The following is a 26,553-nucleotide window of genomic DNA, read 5'->3' as shown; positions in this document are numbered from 1 at the left end:
AATTTTAACATACTTATTAAGGCTCACAGACTCTCGCCCGACAGGATAAACCGCGTTTTATGCTGCACTGACAGGATCTGACAGGAAATTTCGTTTTTTCAGGTAAGACACTACTTCACAAATTAAACAAATAAAACGATATTTATGAAAACGTGTAGATGTTATTTAACCTTAATTTATTTTATTGTCTTTATTTTAAAGTTTTGTGGGAAAGTTTGGTGTTTTGGACTGGTGAAGGTTAGAGCAGCGTTACCCTGGCAACCGGAAAATGAAGAGGACACTCTCTCACTTTCTCCGTCTGACAAAACTACGCCTGCACAATTCAGAAATTACATTTTAAATTATATGGAGAATCCATTTAAATGTTTATTTTAACATATGTTTATTTAAATGTTTGTAATGTAATGTTCATGTTCAATAAAATGAAGTATTCCATCTCGGAGTCTGTCATTCATGTTATGGTAAGTCTTTTAGTTATGGGCAAATAAGGACAAGTTAAATTAGTTGTAGCCTACTGCAGATGTCCGCCCAAAGAATATTAAATAAAAGATTTAAATTACTAACTGGTTACCAACATAAAACTTTCAATCCATTACGTTGTCACGACGTGCCCACGACAGGCAGATTACGTTGCGAAGTTACGTGCAGGCGACGAATCCAGGAATTTCACTTTTCCGGTCGCCACGACGTAACTCCCCAGATAGCACACGTACGTCTCAGATACGTATCTGGGAGGTAATCACTCAGATTTCCATTCCGTCTGGAAAACGTATTATAAAGGTCGTTTGCCCATATGAATTACGTATCTGAGACGTACGAGCCCAGCCGTTTTGAAGACGCTTTTAAGATCTTTTCAAGACGCTTGATATTTAGAATGATGGTTAGCAGATGTTTCTAAGATATTTTCAAGATGTTTCTTAGATCTTTAAAAGATCTTTAATCGAGCTCTTTCTAAGATGTTTCTGAGAGCTTTAAAAGACGATTAAAAGATCATTAAAAATAAATTGCTCTAAACTACATCTTCTACACAGTTATACACACATATTATTACAATATATCATTGACAACAATTAAAACAGTATTTTCAATAAAACAGGCAGTTGATTGCGTAAAATTTATTAAAATTAGACAAAGGAAAACATTCATAAGATGCATATTTACACGAGTGTATGCAAAAAAGCAACGTTTTTCTATAACATACAAAGAAACACAATATCTTTAAATTAATCAAATGCTTCCTCGGGCAAACATCTTTTCCCGATTTTCCGCGTCTCCTTCATTGGTAGAGGGACAGATTCTTCTTCTGCAGCAGCTGCATTCTAAAAGAAACCATTACAAAAATAAGGAAAAATAAATTTTACAAACTATGTCATATGTTTTCTTTGTTTCCTCAATATAACTCTGATTAGAATGTCAAACAAAGATAAAATCATCCGTATTAATCGTCAATATCGTGTATATCAGGGGTTCTCAAAGTCCGGACTCCGGTCCGGATCCGGACCCGACGGGAACTTGATCCGGACCCGCGTCCACTTCATATTACAAGTGCATTAATTTCTATGTGACTGATAAATGTGTGCATTTGCTACTTTAAAAATGCATATTAAACTTGTAAACCATTCGTTTAGTTTTTTTTTCATTTAAGATTTAAGAGTATTCCTGGTCCGAAAATAAAACGAGTTATTTAAAAATGTCCTGCGTGACGCTGTAGCCATCACACCCAGATATTATGCACATGTACTACGGCTTTTGATCAGTAAGTCCTTATCAATCTGAAATCACTGTTGGTTTGAGTCGTTTAAAACATGCATTTGAAAAAGAAACACTCGTCAAACATAATCTTATACATATTCTTTATTATCATGAAAATACCTGAAAAGGTTTGAAGAACAGCAATATTAATATATCCTTAAGACATAGATATGTATATAAAGGCTAGATGGCTCGTCCGCGCTGATGGCCAATTGAGTGGAACGTCCGCATTTTGGCGGCCATCTTACGACAGGGCGCTCGCTCACTCGTAGCATTGAGTTTTAATGATGCAGGTACTTTTAAATGACCATAACTTGCTTATTTTTTTACCGATTTTCAAACGGATTGGTTTGTTATAAACGTCAAAGATGTACCTATGACACTGAATACGTATACTAAAAATAAATAAAAAATTCATGAAACATGTTAAAGCATCCAGAATTATAGCCACGTTAATAACGTTTGTAAAAAACCAAACCGTTTGTAAATCCGTCAAGAATTCAGCAAGTTACGAGCATTTTAGTTGGCGTATGTCACTCACCTTACGTCCACAGCAGCAGGGAGCAGCACTATGGCAGCACTGACCTAAGATGGCCGCCAAGTGACGACACAGCTGACTCCGCCTTGAGCCATCTAGCCTTTATATACATATCTATGTCCTTAAGACATTTCCTGGAGCTGCGTGTGTCTGGTTCTTCGCTGGTTCTTCGCATGTTAAGTTTCTGCCCGAGAGCGCCCCCTGACTTTTGGATGTAGCGGCATTTCACCGTAATTCATTGAGAAGCATAGCAAGAATCATAAGCCAATTTATAGGTGCACCCCTAATTTTGGTCAGTGTCTCTGCATACCAACCACACATTTTTTATGTAATTAGGTTGCTCTGTATTTTTCACCTGGTTACTTTTGGCATTATTCTTGTGTTTATGTTTAAAAAAAAATTTTTACTTTAAATGCAAAATAAACTAATGTTTTTCCCAAACTATTTGTGTTGATTTGTTATATAAACAAATGATTTACATAAAGTTTTTCCGGACCAATGAAAATGATAAGAATTCATATTTGGACCTTTGAATGTAAACTTTGAGAACCCCTGGTGTATATTATTAATATGAGCGTCCATGCACTTATATCGACGTCGCAATGCAAAAGAAGAAGGGCAAGAAAGAAACCTGTCCTGGTCTGGCGATTTAAGGGAACATTTGTTTAAGGTATGTAGCAATAATACATTTTAATAATGCTGAGTGTGTAATATTTAACGATTTAACTAGAAATTTTGTTGATAATAAGCAATGTATGTACAGTAACTAGCTAGTTCACGTTAGATATTTTATTCACGTGTCTGTGGTTATTTTAGGTTTTTGATAATTTCACTGATAGTTTGAGCCCGTGTAAATTTCTTAAAAAGCTGTAATTATTATTTTATTTAACATTATTATGTTTGCTGTCAAGACTGATATTTATTTATATATATTTATTGACGTTGATATGTAAACTTAACCTACTCAGTTGTACTTGACTAATGCAATAATGACAGGTCCACCTGTTTAAGTATATTGTAAAACATTTGAACATAACAACATTTGGACATAACATACACACATTGTTTCCGCCTGCATCAATTTAGTTGTATAGCTGCATTGCTGGTTAACACCTCTGGGCAGATTCTCCATGTTCTTCTTTTATGTGTAGCTGCTCACCTTAAACAGATACAGTACATTGAAGTAATGTTTAAAACAAATTAAGCCCTATAATATTGTTTATGTTTACAATAATTGGTAAAAAGTTTGATGGATAAAATGGTTCTTACCATTCTCTATATAAGCCCCTCTGTTAACTTTTGTTCAAGCCTGTCTAGATCTTTTATCAGTCTAGAAAGATGTTGGAGAAAAGACATCATCCTCTTCTATAATCTCCATCTGTAATTGGACTAACAACTGGACCAGTGAATGCAGGTGACTCCAAGATTGTCTCGTTTACAGCTGCAATATCAAAAAAATAATTGAATTGAGGCTTTTTATATACATTTAGTATTTTTTATTAAAATTCATAATGAGCATACTGTATGTATACACTGATTTAAAACAGTACTCAAGACTGTAGATTTACTGTGAGGTTTTGAATGTTGGACAGATTATCAGACCTGCATCTGCCTCAGACATGTTGATGTTTAGCTAATGACGATTTTAAATACATTTATTTTTATTTTTTTTAGGCAACTTACTCTCCATTCGACCTTGCAGGTCACACCATGGTCTCAAGAGGGAAAATGAGTGCTCTATGGATTGAACAGAAAAGGTAGTATTAAACAGTGTTATGTTGTATTTAAATGCCATGAACAATGCGTTTATGTTTTCTTCCTAATTATGTCAACAAATGCTCTCTTACCTTGCATGGTACTTTAGGTGAATCAAAACTCCAACCATCTGTATGAGGGTCTGGATGGATAAAGGATGCCCACTGGAGCTGGAAATGATGGATCAGGTTATTTTCATTTGTCACATTTACAAAGAAGCACACTCTAAGGATTGCGTTACCCTGTCTGTGGCAAATACACTAGACAAAAGTATTGGGAGGCCTCATTCTAATAAACATGTTTATTTATTCCAGTATGTCCAATAAAAACAAATATAAATGCTATACCATATAATACCACTACAAAGAATTTTGATTTTTGTTGCAACAGTTTTGTAAGTGCCTTTTTCTGTTCCGAAATAACTACAGCTTCTTGTACAAGTTATTGATAAGTTTAGGTGATGAGTTTTGGGCTAAAAACCTTTGAGTCATATCAAAGGTGTTAGCTGAGTTAAGGTCTGGGGTTTATTCAGACCAGTCAAAGTTCTTCCACACCAGACTGAATCACTAATTTTCTGTTTGAACCTTACTTTGTTTGTAGGGTCATTCTTAAGTTGGTATTGAAAAGGGCCCTGCCAAAACTCTTCCTATAAATTTAGCATCAAACGGTTTTTCTAGAATATCATATGCTGTAGCATTAAGATTTGTGCTCATGGAAATAAGTAAAGTATTTAAACCTGTTTATTAGAAGGAGGTGTCGCAATAGTTTTGTCTATATAGTTTATGTTTAACAAGCCAAAATAACTAGGGCTGCTTCTTTTTAAGAACTTTTGGGTATTTTTAAATCAGCCAGAGGAATAACAGTCCTTAAATGTGTAATGTACTGCCATAATTTTGTAATGATCAAACGTGAGGTCAGATTCTTGTTAACCTACTGTCTTCTTTCTTGATGGTTAGCCGAGTGTCCCAGGACAGAAAATCTGTTTCGTATGGATCAGAGTCAGACATGAACATCTAATATGTAATATCTAGTGATATGTTTTCTTAGATAATGCTGTGAACAAATGCTCTTTTACCTTGAATATTAGGTGGATCCACACTTGAACCATCTGTATGATGATCTGCACCCACTGGATCTGTAAATGGTGGTGCAGGTAAGTTTCACAAGTAAACAAACTCAAATCCTATTCAGACCATTCATGATTCCAGCAATAACCAAGTTTTTTCGTAACAATAAGACTGCATTTACAATGCAAATCTTAATGCACAGATCATATTTTTTTGACTATATTCATTTTTTGTTCTGCTCTTTTTATATTTACATAAGACACTATTCATATCTGATATCGGTGTTACAATAATTTGCAAAACTACAGTTAATATGAGTGTCATGATTTGCACTTGAGTTTTGTATCGACTTAAGCCAGGGTCACTGCCAATTTAGGCATGTTTTAATTATGACACTTAAACAATTGTATATGTACTTCGATAAAGGTTTTTGCGATCATGGAAACATAAGTGAAGACAGCATTCTTCTTTTACGAATGTAAAATGGCTGGAGTAGTGATGTCACTAGCTAAATTAATTTTCATTTGACCTCCCCCACAGAAAGACACAGCACATCATTATATCGTTGGCTCCGCCCACTGGTGTTCAGTCTAAAGTAGTAGTTGTTGACAATCATAAAGTTGTAATAACAGTAAGATTGTGATGTCAGACAAACATTGTGCTGTTGCTGGCTGTGGGAAATTAGTGTCTTTGTAAGGGTCGCAAATAATTTGAAAATATTTATGTTTCAAAATATGCCCCCCCTACCATGAACTAAACTGGACTGTTGCAGAGACCAAGTGTAGTAGGGTACGGAGCGCTCACAGTGTTCGAATTGAAGGGGGTCTGGGGGGGTCCCGGACCTCCTATAAGCCTTAAGGGACCCCCCATAAAGCACAAAAATATAAATTAGGGGGGTCCCCTGGTTTTTATTAAAATTAAAATACTACATAAATTTAAAATCCTCATTTTGCGTGTCACAAAGCGATACTGTCCATTATTTGTCCCAATTTCGCAATAAAATAATTCAAATGACTTCTGTCCGAAATAAAGAAACTCGCAAGTGCGCCTCATGCTGTTTTCTGGAGGAATTGACAGACGAGTGTCTCTATCTGCATGTGGAGTATTTTTTACCTCAGTTGCGGTGAGAATCTTTAGTAATCTTTAGGTTAAAGGGTTTTTTAAAAAATCTTCTCAAACAATTATTTTATAACAGTGGCAAAGCTATCCACTCAGACTGACGGCTGGTCAACCCAGTCACACAAAATATTTTATTAGGAAAGCAGAAGAAATCACGCTTAAATGATAATAAATGATAGTCTCTTTAATACTTAGCCTATCACTCAACTACGCATCTTTCAGAAATAAATAATTATTTGTAGAAAGTATCTTTTGCATGTGTTTTTTTAAACCTTGGAAAAATGTAACATGCAGGGCCGAAGTGGGACTCATTTTCAGCCCTGGGGTTTCATGTCTTAGACCGGCCCACTTTAGTTCACCACTGACTATATTAAAATAATATAATTAAATCCTCAGTGCACTATTCTTTGCAGCCTTGCAATTAATATATTTTCCAAAAATATTGTTTCCAATTCAATGCAAATAGTCTAAAAACAGTTATGTTTTTGCCATAATCATGCAGCCCTACCATAAGGTATTTTAATATTATTCAATTAAACTTATTCAAAAACTGCTGAAAAGGATCAAATGTTTTCCCCTATACTTTTTCCCCTAGCGTTTTGCTTGAAATAGATGAAGAATAACTATTAATAGATTAATCATTGTTACATATATAACTTACCGGTAGATATAAAAAATACGACATTTACCTTTTATCAAGTTATCAACTGCTGAAAAGGAACAAATGTTTCCCCCTATATTTTTTCCCCTAGCGTTTGCATAAAATAGATGAAGAATAACTATTAATAGATTAATCATTGTTACATATATAACTTACCGGTAGATTTTTACCTTTTTTTTACATTTACCTTTTATCAAGGTATCAAGTTGCGCTCAAGTTTATTTTAAATCTAAACGTGCAGCAAGTGCACTCAAATAGACGCGTCTAAAACAAAACTTGTGTTCACAGGCGACCGCTTTGAAAAGCAGAAGGCGGCGGCGCGTCATGCGTTGTACATGCGTTTTAAATGAATATGGACCCTAATTGTGATTATGAACGCAAGAATTACTTCGTGGTCGGAAGCTGGGGCACAATCAACTTGGTCATAAAGCGGTGGGGACGTATACCACCCGCAAATTACGCGAATGGGGCTGCTGTGAGTGCTGGGGACAGCAACCTTCAACCTGGTGGCATGATAACTATCTTTAAAATTATGTATCTTTAAAAAGATTAATTATATGTAATTTATACAGTGAAGAAGACAGTGTTATTATTCATTTGATTCTATTTATGTACCTAAATACTACTGTTAGATCTTGCTTTATTTGTAACTTTGTTCTTTTCTATTTTTATATGCTCATAAGTTTTGCTGATCCGAAAATGATTCAATCTATGACTCAAAAAACGCAATGTAATCATTCATTTTACCACTACTATATAGTAAAATTATGTAATTTAAGAATGAGTCCACCCTATTTCACCCCTATTCTGTTTTAAAGTTCTGCCCTTGCCAGTGTTTCACACTAATTTGAGGGGTAAACTTTTTTTAGAGTTTGAGTTAAGGGTAATTTGGGGTTTCTTTGATTAAAACCAGGATCAGATGATTGTTGATCAAGGACGATCACATCTTACGTTGTGAAATCACACCGACCCTATAATGAGGGGGGTGGGGCTTAGCTAGGGGACCCCCCATAAGCTTTGACATAATTCGAACACTGAGCGCTCACACTAGTCACACCAAACTTTGGAGGTAAAACATACTTTGGTATGATACAGTATGCATAGTGTGAGTACCCCATAATTTTACTGTAAACCATGCCGCTTCTTAGAGCTTATTTCTATGTATATTTTAAACATTCTTCATTCTCTTGTGATTATTTTTGCAGGTTTCTGAATTGATGTCAGATGCAAAGCAGAAGCTTATTTTCTTCCAGTTTGGCTTCATTGTGGAAAAATGCTTGAAACTAAAATGCAGGTGACATTCTTTTGTTTATTGAAGCTATGACAAATAATTTGTCTGTTTAGTTAATGTTTTATAGAGTGTAACTGTACCTAAACATTGTTCCTTGAGGTCCTCTGCTATTCACATTTTGTATGTCTTCCTTATTTAACACACCTTATTCAAATCATCAGCTCATTAGTAGAGATCTTCATGAACTGAACTGAGGCTGTGTCCAAATGTTCACACTTGTTGTCTTTGCACTAGACTACTTACATTACGTTTTTTTTTTTGTATTTGGCCTAAGTATTCTAGTGGGCGTGAAGATCCCAAGCGTGCATGTAGAATTATTCATCCGATGGGACACACTTAGCATGTGTAAAAATTTCAATCCAGGTAGTTCCAGCAATTTGCACCAAAACGTATTTGTGTTTTATTTACTACTTTTAATTTATATTTAACATTTTTAAGTTTTTCTGTAAATAAAATGAACACTCTGAAATGAACATTTGCTTATATCAAACTTTTAGATGCAGAATTCTTTGCTCCTGTAAAAAAGCTCTTTGTTTTGAGTATGTAGCTTTATTAAAGTGTATTATTTATTCAGAAGTCCCTAAATAAACGACACAATGTTGCAGATGTTTCACAAAATGCATAACAATAATGCAGTGAACACCATAGAAATGTTAACATACAATTAAAAGTCTCATGCTTTACATCCAGAACATGATGCACGATAGGATGCACAAAGTGATATTTGGACGCAGCCTCAGTCTGTCAAATCAAAGAGACATACAGAATGCACAGAGCAGTGGGACTCCATGAACAGAGTTGAGAACCACTGCTGTAACTCATTATGCTTACCTGACTCATGCAGAATTCTGGCCTGGTGTTTGGTCCCCCCTTTCTCTGGCTTGTGTCTCCATCATCATTACACTCTTGTCAGTGTAATAGTATCGTCGTCTGCGTACCAGGACTTTGTTACTCAGCTGTCCCTTCTCCTTCAAGCTACATTTTTGTCAAGCTGCAACAAGTTGGAATACATAATTATTAACGTTTAATGATTTTGATGTATGAAATATGTAACAAAAGCAAAAAATGTATAGACATTCTATTAAGAAATTACCTTTTTGTTGTTTGTTTACTGACCTTTCAACCATATTGCATTTATAATTGATCATCATACCTTTGGTCTACTGTTAACAGGCTACTGTAGAAAACAAAGTCAAACAAAAAAGAGAGAAAAAATTATAAATGCTGAATGTGTCTCATCTTAAATACATTGTTGTTGTTTTTGTTTCATTGAATTTGGATGTTTTGATGATTTAAGGAAAATTTACGTAGCATATATATTGATGTTTTAAATCAGAGTTTGTTAATGACACTTAATCATTAACAAACATTTAAAAAGGTTTATTACAATACTAATTGATAATATTAATGTAATAATCTTGTTTTGTAACACCCTAAATCACTGAGCGCACAAACGCTACCCCTGTTACAAGCATGAGTGGTTGACTTCATGCAGACATGCGCAGACATTGAAGTACCGCGAGAATGATTGAAAAGCCCACGAAACAGTGTAATCACGCGGTACTGTGATGTCATACTGGTTAACGCTAAGCAACGTGAAGCCGGACACAAGGGCTACACTAATCTTTGGGCTGGAGTAGCCTGTGGCTTCGTGTCTCATCGCGTTAAACGATCGCAGAACGATTTATTTCTCTTTTTCACCTCGATCTTTGGCCTCGTGTGATTTACCAAAACCAACATGTGAAGTTACAACGCTGACGAAGGAGTTTCATCAGTAGAGGTAAGTAAGCAACATTGTTATGCATGTAGTGGATCTAAAGATTGATTGTCGTATATGATCATTCTTTTTTTGGTTTGTTTGTTTGTAACGTTTATCAATGCAAGCCAAAATCGAGCTGCAAATCCTGAAGGCAAGGCACGTTGAACATGTAACCGTTTTCTCAGCGGCGGTGGGGTAAACATTTGCTAAGTTAGCCTAGACCAGCCCCTGTTTAACTTAAAGTTACTTGAGTTATAAAATCTATCAATCTTCCCACTGCGGTCAGGCCACCCTCCACTTTGAAAAAGACGGTCAAACTAGCCCTCACGTTTTTTTTCTGTGTGCACATATATTAGGCATTACGGTAAATGCACGAGAGGAATAATTTCAAAATAAAAGTTTCTCACTTAATCTGTTGATATTTCTGTTGCATTCTGTGTGTATTTTAAATCGTTGCTAGGGTATTATGGGTGGTTTCTAGGCTGTTTCTGTTGCATTCTGTGTGGTTGCTAGGCTGTTTCTGTTGCATTCTGTGTCTGTTAAGTCGTTGCTAGGGTATTATGGGTTGTTGCTAGGCTGTTTCTCTTGCATTCTGTGTGGTTGCTAGACTGTTGCTAGGGTTCTTTAAGTTGTAACTAGGGTATACTGGGTGGTTGCTAGGGTGTTTCTGTTGCATTCTGTGTGGTTGCTAGGGTTCTTTAAGTGGTTGCTAGGCTGTTTCTGTTGCATTCTGTGTGGTTGCTAGGCTGTTTCTGTTGCATTCTGTGTCTCTTTTAAGTAATTGCTAGGGTATTATGGATTGTTGCAAGGCTGTTTCTCTTGCATTCTGTGTGGTTGCTAGGGTTCTTTAAGTTGTTGCTAGGCTGTTTCTGTTGCACACTGTAAGTCGTTGCTAGGGTATTATGGGTGGTTTCTATGCTGTTTCTCTTGCATTCTCTGTGATTTAAGTGGTTGCTAGGGTATCATGGGTGGTTGCTAGGCGATTTCTGTTGCAATCTGTGTGGTTGCTAGGGTGCTTTAAGTGGTTGCTAGGCTGTTTCTGTTGCATTCTGTGTGTGTTTTAAGTGGTTGCTATGGTATTATGGGTGGTTTCTAGGCTGTTTCTGTTGCATTCTGTGTGGTTACTTGGGTTCTTTAAGTGGTTGCTAGGTTGTTTCTGTTGCATTCTTTGTGGTTGCTAGGCTGTTTCTGTTGCATTCTGTGTGTGTTTTAAGTGGTTGCTATGGTATTATGGGTGGTTGCTAGGCGGTTTCTGTTGCATTCTGTGTATGTTTTAAGTCGTTGCTAGGGTCTTATGTGTGGTTGCTAGGTTGTTTCTGTTGCTTTCACTGTGTGTTTTAAGTCGTTACTAGGGTATTATGTGTGGTTACTAGGCGGTTTCTGTTGCATTCTGGTTGGTTGCTATGCTTTTGTTAGGGTTTTAAGTAGTTGCTAGGGTAGAGCTATGGTTTTCTATGTGATTGCTAGACTGTTGCTAGGGTACTATGGGTGTTTGCTAGGCTGTTACTGTTGCATTCTGTGTCTGATTTAAGTAGTTGCTAGGGTGTTATGGGTGTTTGCTAGGCTGTTTCTGTTGCATTCTGTGTCTGTTTTAAGTCATTGCAATGGTATTATTGGTGGTTGCTAAGGTGTTTCTGTTGCATTATATGTGGTTGCTAGGCTGTTCCTAGAGTATAGCTATGGTTTTCCATGTGATTGCTAGACTGTTGCTAGGGTATTATGGGTGATTGCTAGGCTGTGGCTCTGGTATTCTGTGTGGTTGCTATGGAAATATGAGGGTCGCTAGGATGTTGCTCTGGCTTTTTGTGTGGTTGCTAGGCAATTGCTACGGTATTATGGGTGGTTGCTAGACTGTTGCACTGGCATTCTGTGGGGTAACTTGGCAGTTAATAGGGTATTATGGGGGGTTGCTAGGCTGTTGTATGATTCTGGTTGGTAGCTGATATTGCTTTTGTTTTCTGGGTAATTGCTAGACCGTTGCTAGGGTATAATGGGTGGCTGCTATACTGTTGCTAGGGTGTTCTTTGCAAGGGTATTTTAGGTGGTTCATAAAATTGCTAGGCTGTTCAGGGTGGTTGACACAGAACGATATGCATTTAATACAGTGTCTGTGAGTGAATGGTAGGTAGTTGCTACAGTATTATGGGTGGTTGCTAGTGTTACTAGTTGCTTGGGTTGTTCAGGGGATTGACAGAGCATTGCTATAGTCAATATTTTCTATATATTTAGTTAGATGTTAAAGGGAAACTACCTCTTTCCACAAAATCATTCCACTTCTGAATGATAGTACACCATCTCAGGATGTCACACCTGTAGTATCATCACAGTCTGATATGCTGTTTTTAAAATAGAGAGCTCTAAGTAGTCCGATACACTTGCAGTATTTTCTATACATTCGTTAGATGTTAAAGGGAAACTACCTGTTTCCACAGAATCATTCCACTTCTAAATGATAATACACCATCTCAGGTTTTCACCACTGCAGTATCATCACAGTCTGATATGCTGTTATTAAAATATAATGCTCTAAGATGTCAAGTAAACTCTGTATGTTCTGTACATTTGGTTAGATGTTAAAGGAAATCTACCTGTTTCCACAGAATAATTCCACTTCTAAATGATAGTACACCATCTCAGGTTGTCACTCCTGCCGTATCATCACAGTCTGATATGCTGTTTTTAAAATAGAAAGCTCTAAGAAGTCATATACACTTGTGGTATTTTCTATACATTCGGTTAGATGTTAAAGGGAAACTACCTGTTGCCACAGAATCATTCCACTTCTAAATGATAGTAAACAATCTCAGGTTGTCACCACTGCAGTATCATCACAGTCTGATATGCTGTTGTTAAAATATAGAGCCCTGAGGTATCATATACACTCTGTATTTTTATATATTAGATTAGATGTTAAAGGGAAACTACCTGTTTCCACAGAATCATTCCACTTCTAAATGATAGTAAACCATCTCAGGTTGTCACCACTGCAGTATCATCACAGTCTGATATGCTGTTTTAAAAATAGAGAGCTCTAAGTAGTCCTATACACTTGCAGTATTTTCTATACATTCGGCTATATGTTAAAGGGAAACTACCTGTTTCCACAAAATCATTCCACTTCTGAATGATAGTACACCATCTCAGGTTGTCACTCCTGCAGTATCATCATAGTCTGATATGCTGTTTTTAAAATAGAGAGCTCTAAGAAGTCCTATACACTTGCAGTATTTTCTATACATTCGTTAAGATGTTAAAGGGAAATTACCTGTTTCCACAAAGTCATTCCACTTCTGAATGATAGTACACAATCTCTGGTTGTCACCACTGCAGTATCATCACAGTCTGATATGCTGTTGTTAAAATATAGAGCCCTGAGGTATCATATACACACTGTATTTTCTATACATTCAGTTACATGTTTAAGGGAAACTACCTGTTTCCACAAAATCATTTCACTTCTAAATGATAGTACACCATCTCAGGTTATCACCACTGCAGTATCATCACAGTCTGATATGCTGTTTTTAAAATAGAGAGCTCTATGCAGTCCTATACACTTGCAGTATTTTCTATACATTCGGTTACATGTTTAAGGGAAACTACCTGTTTCCACAGAATCATTCCACTTCTAAATGATAGTAAACCATCTCAGGTTGTCACCACTGCAGTATCGTCACAGTCTGATATGCTGTTTTTAAAATAGAGAGCTCTATGCAGTCCTATACACTTGCAGTATTTTCTATACATTCGGCTATATGTTAAAGGGAAACTACCTGTTTCCACAAAATCATTCCACTTCTGAATGATAGTACACCATCTCAGGTTGTCACTCCTGCAGTATCATCATAGTCTGATATGCTGTTTTTAAAATAGAGAGCTCTAAGAAGTCCTATACACTTGCAGTATTTTCTATACATTCGGTTACATGTTTAAGGGAAACTACCTGTTTCCACAGAATCATTCCACTTCTAAATGATAGTAAACCATCTCAGGTTGTCACCACTGCAGTATCGTCACAGTATGATATGCTGTTTTTAAAATAGAGAGCTCTATGCAGTCCTATACACTTGCAGTATTTTCTATACATTCGGTTACATGTTTAAGGGAAACTACCTGTTTCCACAGAATCATTCAATTTCTAAGTGACAGTACACCATCTCAGGTTGTCACCACTGCAGTATCATCAAAGTCTGATATGCTGTTGTTAAAATATATAGCCCTGAGGTATCATACACACTGTATTTTCTATACATTCAGTTACATGTTAAAGGGAAACTACCCGTTTCCACAGAATCATTCCACTTCTAAATGATAGTACACCATCTCATTTTGTCACTCCTGCAGTATCATCACAGTCTGATATGCTGTTTTTAAAATAGAAAGCTCTAAGAAGTCCTTTACACTTGCAGTATTTTCTATACATTCGGCTATATGTTAAAGGGAAACTACCTGTTTCCACAAAATCATTCCACTTCTGAATGATAGTACACCATCTCAGGTTGTCACACCTGTAGTATCATCACAGTCTGATATGCTGTTTTTAAAATATAAAGCCCTGAGGTATCATATGCACACTGTATTTTCTATACATTCAGTTACATGTTAAAGGGAAACTACCCGTTTCCACAAAATCATTCCACTTCTAGATGATAGTACACCATCTCAGGTTGTCACTCCTGCAGTATCATCATAGTCTGATATGTTGTTTTTAAAATATAGAGCCCTGAGCTATCATATACACACTGTGTTTTCTATACATTCAGATAGATGTTTAAAGGGAAACTACCCGTTTCCACAGAATCATTCCACTTCTAAATGATAGTACACCACCTCAGGTTGTCACTCCTGCAGTATCATCACAGTCTGATATACTGTTTTTAAAATAGAAAGCTCTAAGAAGTCCCATACACTTGTGGAATTTTCTATACATTCGGTTAGATGTTAAAGGGAAACTACCTGTTTCCCCAGAATCATTCCACTTCTGAATGATAGTACACCATCTCAGGTTGTCACCACTGCAATATCATCACAGTCTGATATGCTGTTTTTAAAATAGAAAGCTCTAAGAAGTCCTATATACACTGTATTTTCTATACATTCAGTTACATGTTAAAGGGAAACTACCTGTTTCCACAAAATCATTTCACTTCTGAATGATAGTACACCATCTCAGGTTGTCCCTCCTGCAGTATCATCATAGTCTGATATGTTATTTTTAAAATATAGAGCCCTGAGCTATCATATACACACTGTATTTTCTATATATTCGGTTACATGTTTAAGGGAAACTACCTGTTTCCATGGAATCATTCCACTTCTAAATGACAGTACACCATCTCAGGTTGTCACCACTGCAGTATCATCACAGTCTGATATGCTGTATTTAAAATAGAGAGCTCTAAGCCGTCCTATACACTTGTGGTATTTTCTATACCTTCGGTTAGATGTTAAAAGAAAACTACCTGTTTCCACAGAATCATTTCACTTCTGAATGATAGTACACCATCTCAGGTTGTCACTCCTGCAGTATCATCACAGTCTGATATGTTATTGTTTAAAAATAGAGCCCTAAGATACCATACACACTCTGTATTTTCTATACATTCAGATAGATGTTAAAAGAAAACTACCTGTTTCCACAGAATTATTTCAATTCTGAATGATAGTACACCATCTCAGGTTGTCACCACTGCAGTATCATCACAGTCTGATATGCTGTTGTTAAAATATAAAGCCCTGAGGTATCATATACACACTGTATTTTCTATACATTAATTAGATTTTAAAGGGAAACTACCTGTTTCCACAGAATCATTCCATTTCTGAATGATAGTACACCATCTCAGGTTGTCACCACTGCAGTATCATCACAGTCTGATATGCTGTTTTTAAAATAGAGAGCTCTAAGATGTCAAATACACTCTATATTATCTATACATTCAGTTAGATGTTAAAGGGAAACTACCTGTTTCCACAGAATAATTCCAACTCTGAATGATAGTACCCCATCTCAGGTTGTCACTCCTGCAGTGTCATCACAGTCTGATATGCTGTTTTTAAATTAGGGGGATCTAAGATGTCATATACAAACTGTATTTTCTATACATTTCGTCAGATGTTAAAAGAAAACTACCTGTTTCCACAGAATCATTTCACTTTTGAATGATAATACACCATCTCAGGTTGTCACTCCTGCAGTATCATCACAGTCTGATATGCTTTTTTTAAAATAGAGAGCTCTAAGATGTCATATACACTCTGTTATTTCTATACATTAGGTTAGATGTTAAAAGAAAACTACCTGTTTCCACAGAATCATTCTATTTCTGCATGATACTACAAGGGTGACAACCTGAGATGTTGTACTATTAATACAGGCTTATATGTGTTTTTTAAATTAGGGGGCTCTAAGATGTCATATATACTTTGTATTATCTATACATTCCGTTAGATGTTAGAGGGAAACTACCTGTTTCCACAGAATCATTCCTACTATTATTCAGAAGTGAACATCTCATGTTGTCACTCCTGCAGTATCATCACAGATACCAAAGTGGAAAAAATTTACAAAACACTGTCTATTTGCTTACTAATTCAGAAGTGGAATGATTCTGTGGAAACAGGTAGTTTCCTTTTAACATCTAACCGAATGAATAGAAAATGCAGAGTGTATATGAAATCTTAGAGGCCCCTAATTTAAAAACAACATATCAGACTGTTATGATACTTTAGGAGTGACAACCTCAGATGGTGTCCTATCATTCAGAAGTGGAATGATTCTGTGGAAACATGTAGTTTCCCTTTAACATCTAATTGAATGTATAGAAAATACAGGGTTTATTGGACACCTTAGAGCTCTCCATTTTAAAAACAGCATATCAGACTGTGGTGATAATGCAGGGGTGACAACCTGAGGTGTTGTACTGTTATTCAGAAGTGAAATGATTTTGTAGAAACAGGTAGTTTCCCTTTAACATCTAACTGAATGTATAGAAAATACAGAGTGTATATGTGATCATAGAGGCCCCTAATTTAAAAAACGCATATCAGACTGTGATAATACTACAGGGGTGACAACCTGAGATGTTGTGCTATCATTCAGAAGTGGAATGGTTCTGTGGAAACAGGTAGTTTTCCTTTAACATCTACCTGAATCTATAAAAAATACAGAGTGTATATGTGATCTTAAAGCCCCCAAATTTAAAAACAGCTTATCAGACTGTGATAATACTACAGGGGTGACAACCTGAGATGGTGTACTATCATTCAGAAGTGGAATGATTCTGTGGAAACAGGTAGTTTCCCTTTAATATTTAACTGAATTTATAGAAAATACTGCATGTGTTAAGACTCCTTAGAGCTCTCTATTTTAAAAAAAGCATATCAGACTGTGATGATACTGCAGGGGTGACAACCTGTGATGGTGTACTATCATTCAGAAGTTGAATGATTTTGTGGAAACAGGTAGTTTCCCTTTAACATCTAACCGAATATATAGAAAATACAGAGTGTATATGATATCTTATAGCTCTCTGTTTTGAAAACAGCATATCAGAGTGTAATGATACTGCAGGAGTGACAACCTGAGATGGTGTATTATCATTCAGAAGTGGAATGATTCTGTGGAAACAGGTAGTTTCCCTTTAACATCTAACTGAATATATAGAAAAAACAGAGTGTATATGACATCTTAGAGCTCTCTGTTTTAAAAACAGCATATCAGACTGTAATGATACTGCAGGAGTGACAACCTGAGATGGTGTACTATCATTCAGAAGTGGAATGATGCTGTGGAAACAGGTAGTTTTCCTTCAACATCCAACTTAATTAATAGAAAATACAGAGTTTACTGGACATCTTAGAGCGCCCTAATTTAAAAACAGCTTATCAGACTGTGATAATACTACAGGGGTGACAACCTGAGGTGGTGTACTATAATTCAGAAGTGGAATGATTCTGTGGAAACAGGTAGTTTCCCTTTAATATGTAACTAAATTTTTAGAAAATACTGCATGTGTTAGACTCCTTAGAGCTCTCTATTTTAAAAACAGCATATCAGACTATGATGATACTGCAGGGGTGACAACCTGCGATGGTGTACTATCATTCAGAAGTTGAAAGATGCTGTGGAAACAGTTAGTTTTCCTTCAACATCCAACTGAATTAATAGAAAATACAGAGTTTACTGGACATCTTAGAGCCCCCTAATTTAAAAACAGCTTATCAGACTGTGATAATACTACAGGGGTGACAACCTGAGATGGTGTACTATCATTCAGAAGTGGAATGATTCTGTGGAAACAGGTAGTTTCCCTTTAATATTTAACTGAATTTATAGAAAATACTGCATGTGTTAGACTCCTTAGAGCTCTCTATTTTAAAAAAAGCATATCAGACTGTGATGATACTGCAGGGGTGACAACCTGTGATGGTGTACTATCATTCAGAAGTTGAATGATTTTGTGGAAACAGGTAGTTTCCCTTTAACATCTAACCGAATATATAGAAAATACAGAGTGTATATGATATCTTATAGCTCTCTGTTTTGAAAACAGCATATCAGACTGTAATGATACTGCAGGAGTGACAACCTGAGATGGTGTATTATCATTCAGAAGTGGAATGATTCTGTGGAAACAGGTAGTTTCCCTTTAATATCTAACTGAATCTATAAAAATACAGAATGTATATGTGATCTTAGAGCCCCCTAATTTAAAAACCGCATATCAGACTGTGATAATACTACAGGGGTGACAACCTGAGATGGTGTACTATAATTTAGAAGTGGAATGATTCTGTGGAAACAGGTAGTTTCCCTTTAACAATTGACCAAATGTATGGAAAATACCACAAGTGTATTGGACTCCTTAGAGCTCTCTATTTTAAAAACAGCATATCAGACTGTGATGATACTGCAGTGGTGACAACCTGAGATGGTGTATTATCATTCAGAAGTGAAATAATTCTGTGGAAACAGGTAGTTTTCTTTTAACATCTATCTGAATGTATAGAAAATACAGAGTGTGTATGGTATCTTAGGGCTCTATATTTTAACAATAACATATCAGACTGTGATGATACTGCAGGAGTGACAACCTGAGATGGTGTACTATCATTCAGAAGTGAAATGATTCTGTGGAAACAGGTAGTTTCCCTTTAACATCTAACCAAATGTATAGAAAATACAGCAAGTTTATAGGACTTCTTAGAGCTCTCTATTTTAAAAACAGCATATCAGACTGTGGTGATACTGCAGGAGTGACAACCTGAGATGGTTTACTATCATTCAGAAGTGGAATGATTCTGTGGAAACAGGTAGTTTCCCTTTAACATGTAACCAAATGTATAGAAAATACAGAGTGTATATGATAGCTCAAGGCTCTATATTTTAAAAACAGCATATCAGACTGTGATGATACTGCAGTGGTGACAACCTGAGATGGTGTACTATCATTCAGAAGTGAAATAATTCTGTGGAAACAGGTAGTTCTCTTTTAACATCTATCTGAATGTATAGAAAATACAGAGTGTGTATGGTATCTTAGGGCTCTCTATTTTAACATTAACATATCAGACTGTGATGATACTGCAGGAGTGACAACCTGAGATGGTGTACTATCATTCAGAAGTGAAATGATTCTGTGGAAACAGGTAGTTTCCCTTTAACATCTAACCAAATGTATAGAAAATACAGCAAGTTTATAGGACTTCTTAGAGCTCTCTATTTTAAAAACAGCATATCAGACTGTGGTGATACTGCAGGAGTGACAACCTGAGATGGTGTACTAGTATATAGAAGTGGAATGATTCTGTGGAAACAGGTTGTTTTCTTTTACTGACTCTCTATTAAATGCATAGCAGTTCAGTGTCAACCACCCTCTACAGCCTAGCAATTTTATAAACCACCTAAAATACCCTAGCAAAAGTTTATCAATCATTAGGAAAGCCACAGCCTCACCTCACAATCACCAAGAAAACCATAACAATACCCTATCAACCAATTTAAATACCGTAGGCTAGCAACAGCCTAGCAATCAAATAGAATGTCACAACAACAGCCCAGCAACCACCCTTAATATGCTAGCAACCTCACAGTAATCCACCATAATATCTCAACAACAGCCTAGCAATAACCAATAACACCCTATCAACAGTATAGCAACCACTAATTATACCCTAGCAACAGTCTAGCAATCACCCAGAAAACAAGAGCAATAGCATAGCATCCAACAAGAATGCCACAACAAGAGCCTAGCAACCACCCATAATACCCTAGCAACTGCCAAGTAGCCTCACAGAATGCCAGAGCAACCGCTTGGCAACCACACATAAAACCCTAGCAACGACTTAAAACAGAAACAGAATGCAATAGAAACAGCATAGCAATCGCACAGAATGCAACATAAACAGCTTAGCAACCACGCATAATACTCTAGCAACGACTTAGACAGACACATAATGCAATAGAAACAGCCTAGCAACCACCCATAATACACTAGCAACGACTTAAAACAGACACAGAATAAAACAGAAACAGCCTAGCAACCACCCACAATACCATAGCAAAGACTTAGACACAGAATGCAACAGAAACAGCCTAGCAACCACCCATAATACCCTAGCAAAGACTTAAAGAACTCTAGGAACAGCCAAGCAACCACACAGAATGCAAGAGAAACCGCCTAGCAACCACCCAGAATACCCTAGCAACAACTTAAAACAGATACAGAATGCAACATAAACAGCCTAGCAACCACCCATAATACCCTAGCAACAACTTAAAGAACTATAGCAACAGCCAAGCAACCACACAGAATGCAAGAGAAACCGCCTAGCAACCACCCATAATACCCTAGCAACCACTTAAAACACACACAGAATGCAACAGAAACAGCCTAGCAACCACTTAAAGAACCTTAGCAACAGCCTAGCAACCACACAGAATGCAAGAGAAACCACCTAGCAACCACCCAGAATACCCTAGCAACAACTTAAAATAGACACAGAATGCAACATAAACAGCCTAGCAACCACCCATAATACCCTAGCAACAATTTAAAGAACCCTAGCAACAGCCTAGCAACCACACAGAATGCAAGAGAAACCGCCTAGCAACCACCCATAATACCCTAACAATGACTTAAAACACACACAGAATGCAACAGAAAAAGCCTGGCAACCAAATAGAATGCAACAGAAACAGCCTAGCAACCACTTACAGAACCCTAGCAACCACACAGAATGCAACAAAAACAGCCTAGCAACCACCCATAATACCCTAGCAACCACTTAAAACACACACAGAATGCAACAGAAACAGCCTAGCAACCACTTAAAGAACCCTAGCAACAGCCTAGCAACAACACAAAATGCAAGAGAAACCGCCTAACAACCACCCATAATACCCTAGCAACAACTTAAAACAGACACAGAATGCAACAGAAACAGCCTAGCAACCACCCATAATACCCTAGCAACAATTTAAAGAACCCTAGCAACAGCCTAGCAACCACAAAAAATGCAAGAGAAACCGCCTAGCAACCACCCATAATACCCTAGCAATGACTTAAAACACACACAGAATGCAACAGAAAAAGCCTAGCAACCAAATAGAATGCAACAGAAACAGCCTAGCAACCACTTACAGAACCCTAGCAACCACACAGAACGCAACAGAAACAGCCTAGAAACCATCCATAATACCCTAGCAACGATTTAAATACACACAGAATGCAACAGAAAAAGCCTAGCAACCAAATAGAATGCAACAGAAACAGCCTAGCAACCACTTACAGACACCTAGCAACCACACAGAACGCAACAGAAACAGCCTAGAAACCACCCATAATACTCTAGCAACGATTTAAAATACACACAGAATGCAACAGAAATATCAACAGATTAAGTGAGAAACTTTTATTTTGAAATTATTCCTCTCGTGCATTTACCGTAATGCCTAATATATGTGCACACAGAAAAAAAACGTGAGGGCTAGTTTGACCGTCTTTTTCAAAGTGGAGGGTGGCCTGACCGCAGTATCTTCCCGCCCGACTTGCTTGGAGTAAACGACCGGTATTCACAAGAAGCCTTAAAGTTTTATAGCGAAGTGGTTTGATAATTAAGTTCATATATTTTATCAGTTGTATTAGCTATAAAGTTATTTATATCTGTGAATTAATTCGTATTTTTATCAGTTTCTAACAACACATACATGACAAAAGGCTAGCGTAACGTTAATAACGTACGTTAAGTTACTTACCAACACGAACAAACTGAGTCTGACAGACAAATTAACTTAAAGCCAACAATAAAAAAAAACATATTATAAATTAACATAAACGTTATGTTTACGAATTCTATTATTTACATGTTATTAATGATGTTAAATGCGAAGAAAATGTTGAAGTGTGCCTGAGGAAAAACGGTCATATGATGAAAATGGCGCCGCTCACGTGACGTACGAATGGCCTCGCGACCACTGTCTATGCTCGCGACCAGCTCGCGCTTGCGCGACAGAAGGGTTAACTTCCTGCTCCAACCTGCAATTTGAATGCAGGGATAATAACAAATAACCAAAGTTTAATAATATTGCTGGATTTTTTTATAATGCTTAATAAATGATGCGTGTAAATTTACACATATTTATTACGTCACTGACATTGTTTTTTATTGCGTTTATTTCTTTTATATTGATTGAAAATGAAAACCTTATTTAATTTACCTAAAATTTGTTTGTGTTTAACACTGATTTATGTTGTTTTTCTGTTTAATATTAGTGTGTCCTGGTAAACGTGTGCTCGGAAACATGCAGATTACAGTTACAGAGCCGACCTTGAGGCACCCATGGATAATCTGTTTACCTAAAAACAGGTAATGTATAAACATTGCAAATATAATGAATTCACAAGTATATAATTTCACAAATATTAAATATTATTAATAATGTACATATTAAATTATATTATACATGTTCAGTTGTTCTGTTAAGTTATTTGAAGGATATGCATGGTAGATCAATTAGATTATCTTTCTCACTAGCTATAAGCAGAATGCTATATAAATTATCCACTTAAAGGTGTAGCGGAGGATTTTCTCGAATTTTAGAAAAGAAACGCCGTCTCCGCTTTTTAAAAAAAATGCAATTCCGCAACACTCCAGATTGACAACTAGGAGGACCAATAGTCTTGATGATCCACCCGGAAAACCTAAATTTTCCGCAATACCTTTAATGTTTAATGCTCTTTTACCTTGATTGTTAGGGTGGTGTTCATACAAAGCAACTTATTGCTCATCTGCTTGAGAGAAAGTTACTGCTGGGGCTCTCCTGCTAAGGTTGTCTTAATTCTAAAAAGAAATTAAGTCATTTAGGCTTAGGTCATAGCAAGTTTTGAATGAATGACTTCACAATCTGTTTTAATAATGTTTATTTACAATGTATTTTATTCCACTTACCTGAATCGTGCAGAGGCTTGATGTTTAGTCCACCGGTTGTCTTCTCCGACCTCTGAGTGAAGCCACCAGGAGTGGTCGTCTTAACCAATTTTTTTAATTTTAGTGCACAGTGAGTGTGTCTACATAGTCTAAACGCTTAATAAACTGATAACGTGTAAGGTCATTTAAATGCATAAAATGGTTTTCTTTTATAGGGTAAAGCCCATAAATGGCAAAAACTGATTGGCACAGGTAGTTTTTTTGCTCTTAAACCAGATTTTAACGTCTTTTTTGCCGTTTCGTATGTGCGTATGTCTCCACCTGTGATAGATAAACTTCACAAATAAAAGTAAATTAAAACGCTTGAAACATGTTAATGTAATAAGCTGATTTTTATAATATATAAGATAATTGTCCTCTTATTATGTGCATGTAAACATACGCAATGTCTTTGTTTATCCTTTGTCTCAAGTCACACTGAGTGTGAGAAGTCATTTGTCCAGTGCTGTCGGGAAATCTAATGATAACTGCAATTCCTTCAGTCTAACATGATGGTTGAATTACACACAGATAAACTCCCACTTTATAGACCACAAGATTTGAGTTCAGGCAGATTAAGATAGTTGATTGAGTTTAGTTGTTATTGTTTGGCTGTTGGCTCATATTATTATTGATTTTGACAATTTTCTTACAGCCCTTGTCTGTCAAAATAATGCAACCTCTGGTTGTAAAGCAAATTTTAAACTGATCTTCTTCATTCTGTCACTAGCCCACCACAATCCATGTTTACCAGCTGTGAAAGTGCAGGCCAAAAATCTTCCTTCACCTGTGGGCCTCTTCCCACATGTAGATAAGGTAATAAATATTTGATTACTGTCGCTGTTTCTGTCACTGGGGCAAAATAACTGCCCTAGAGAACACGAAGAATAGCCAAAACTGTGGTATTGCGCTAGCCCTAAAAATTTGAGAATCTTGATGTTTCTAACACATGGTACAACCGCTTAGTAGGCATGGGCCAGTATAAGATTCTGGCGGTATGATTACCTTTAGCAAAAAATACCATGGTTTCACAGTGTTGCGGTATTCCCATTGCTACACTAAATTTTTTTATTTTTAAATGGCAGGTAAAAATAAAGCCTTTAAATTATATTATATATAATATTTTCGAAATGTATATTACATGTAAACATCAAATCAATCACATGACTTAATGAATTTTGTATAAATACAGTTCATACCTTGGAGACGGTTTCACAGACCATTTTAGTGGTTTTGTAACCTTGACTGTTCAAAACCACGGTGTACCTTAAAACTGGTAACCAGCCCATGCCTACCGCATAGTATCTACTATTAAGGTGGTTGACAGGTCTGTTTGCATGTTATTGCATTGGTAATAATTTATTGTTTATAGTCCAATATTGATTGTGAGAATTATTTAAATTTCCTTAAAAATGTTTTAACATCTTTTCCTTTCTTTTCTTAATGCAGCACTTCAGGAGAAACCTGCCTGTGATCTTCTAAGATGCACAGATTCAACTCTGGCCCATTGTCATCCCAACACCTCATCTGCCATCAGTTTCATTTAGTGTCGGTCTATTGCAAAAGTTCTTATAAACTTTAAATGAGACTTTTTGTTAAGCAGGGGTTTCCAAACTTTTCATTCCACAACATATTAAGCCCAGGATACACAGCAGGATTTTTGCAATCCAATAAGACATTATCACACTGTGTGACAAGGATTGTTTAAACTTCAGCAGTAGACTGTCGATGAAGACACCTATTGCATCTGAAGCTGCGACATCTGTCATCAACATGCGCTAGTGGTAAACAAATACAGGTATGCAGGTCGTAGAAGCAAACACATTGTTGATGTGCGATGATCATGCTGAACTTCTTACACTGTCATAAAACTATCATAGGTGTCTTTGGTCCCAGGACTGGGAAAACAGACGTCTTTAAACCTCTCACACTATGAGATAGGACCACCAATTAAGAGCCACGATCACAGAAATCTCCACGATTGTTTCACGATTGGTAATCTTTCATCTGGGACAGCCAAAAATCGTGCCGTGTATTATGGGCTTTAGACAGGTGTAATCTTATAGTATATCAAAACCATTGCTAATAATTAATTGGACAAACCATCACTATAATGCAACACTCACTATCTTACGGTGCGACCCACAAGTGGGTCTTCACCCACAGTTTAAAAACCCTGAGTATGAGAAAGAGTATGTTGTATTGTAATTAAAGTCACATCTAAGTGTTATGGAACAGTTTGTCATTATATTCACAGTATTACATGGTTCTTTCAGCAGTTACTACGTTACAGTGCTCTTAAAGTGTCCTGATCAGCTTTGGGTCTTGTGAAGTAATGTAATGAGAACGTGATCAATAGCTTTGCAGTATTTTGTTACACTGTGGCTGTAATCATATTAACACATAGGTTAAACATTTTATTCAAATTTGGTAAACAAACTAGTCAATATAATTCATGCTGTGATGCTGGATTAAACCTGGTCAAATGATTGTGTATTGTGTTTTCAATTTTTTTATGAGGTTTCTTCATCTATATAAACATTCTCAATATCACCTTTGGTTTGCTCAGAGTTTGTTCAGATGATTTTAAAAACTAAATGTTGTGAAAATGCAAGGTGTGTTACACAATTTCAATGGATGGCGTGGGGTCAAAAACTATCAAAGGTTTCAACCTTAGATATATAACTGTTGACAAACACACTTAATGTTAGTCACACGCAGTAATTATAATAAGCAGGAATTGCAGTAAGCAGGGTCACCTTAAGATAATCAGCTTGTTGGCAATTGTTTTATTTAATTAAATGTATAACTTTTTTCATTTCAGACTGATAAAACAGTCAGAGGGGCAGTGGCTGTTGGCAATGATGTTCTTGTGTGTTTTGTATTTGTTAATATTTTGTAGTCAGAAAGAGTATGAGATCACCTTTTCTTGTGCATGGTGCTTTATCTACGGTAAGTGCCTTTTTAACGTTTTGGATTAAACGCAAAATGTCTACATTGTTTTTTATTATACGTGATATGGGCTTTTATTAATTATATTTAATTATATTTTTTGCTTCAAAATTAATGCCAACCCTTAAAAACATGTTGACTATATTTTTTAAACAATTAAACAAGACATTTATTTAAAAAATGAAATGA

The 26,553-nt window shown here is 36.3% G+C and overlaps 2 long non-coding RNA genes across 6 annotated transcripts; one reads left to right on the top strand and one right to left on the bottom strand.

Annotated features, from left to right (window-relative positions):
* Positions 1–3,123: 3,123 nt before the first annotated feature.
* On the bottom strand, positions 3,124–23,741 carry LOC135718956 (uncharacterized). Of its 3 annotated transcripts, XR_012337126.1 has the most exons (9): positions 23,395–23,741; positions 23,190–23,286; positions 9,015–9,360; positions 5,121–5,180; positions 4,980–5,024; positions 4,138–4,215; positions 3,974–4,027; positions 3,560–3,731; positions 3,124–3,449 (listed from the first exon to the last, which is right to left on the bottom strand). It is a non-coding gene; the product is annotated as an uncharacterized lncRNA (long non-coding RNA). The 3 variants fall into 3 exon arrangements; XR_010520942.2 differs by having other exon boundaries at positions 23,190–23,739; XR_010520943.2 differs by lacking the exons at positions 23,190–23,286; positions 23,395–23,741 and adding an exon at positions 22,202–22,682.
* On the top strand, positions 3,566–25,902 carry LOC135718965 (uncharacterized). 3 transcript variants are annotated; one of them, XR_010520946.1, is made up of 9 exons: positions 3,566–3,704; positions 3,993–4,047; positions 4,155–4,233; positions 5,133–5,198; positions 8,098–8,186; positions 9,028–9,963; positions 22,719–22,812; positions 24,143–24,228; positions 24,862–25,902. It is a non-coding gene; the product is annotated as an uncharacterized lncRNA (long non-coding RNA). The 3 variants fall into 3 exon arrangements; XR_010520944.2 differs by having other exon boundaries at positions 3,570–3,704; positions 3,965–4,047; XR_010520945.2 differs by lacking the exon at positions 8,098–8,186 and having other exon boundaries at positions 3,570–3,704; positions 3,965–4,047.
* The last annotated feature ends 651 nt before the right edge of the window (positions 25,903–26,553 follow it).

The sequence above is a fragment of the Paramisgurnus dabryanus genome, chromosome 7 (assembly GCF_030506205.2).
Source record: "Paramisgurnus dabryanus chromosome 7, PD_genome_1.1, whole genome shotgun sequence".
NCBI lineage: Eukaryota > Metazoa > Chordata > Actinopteri > Cypriniformes > Cobitidae > Paramisgurnus > Paramisgurnus dabryanus.
The sequence above is the reverse complement of the archived record's forward strand: the minus strand, read 5'-3'. Positions and strand labels throughout refer to the sequence as shown.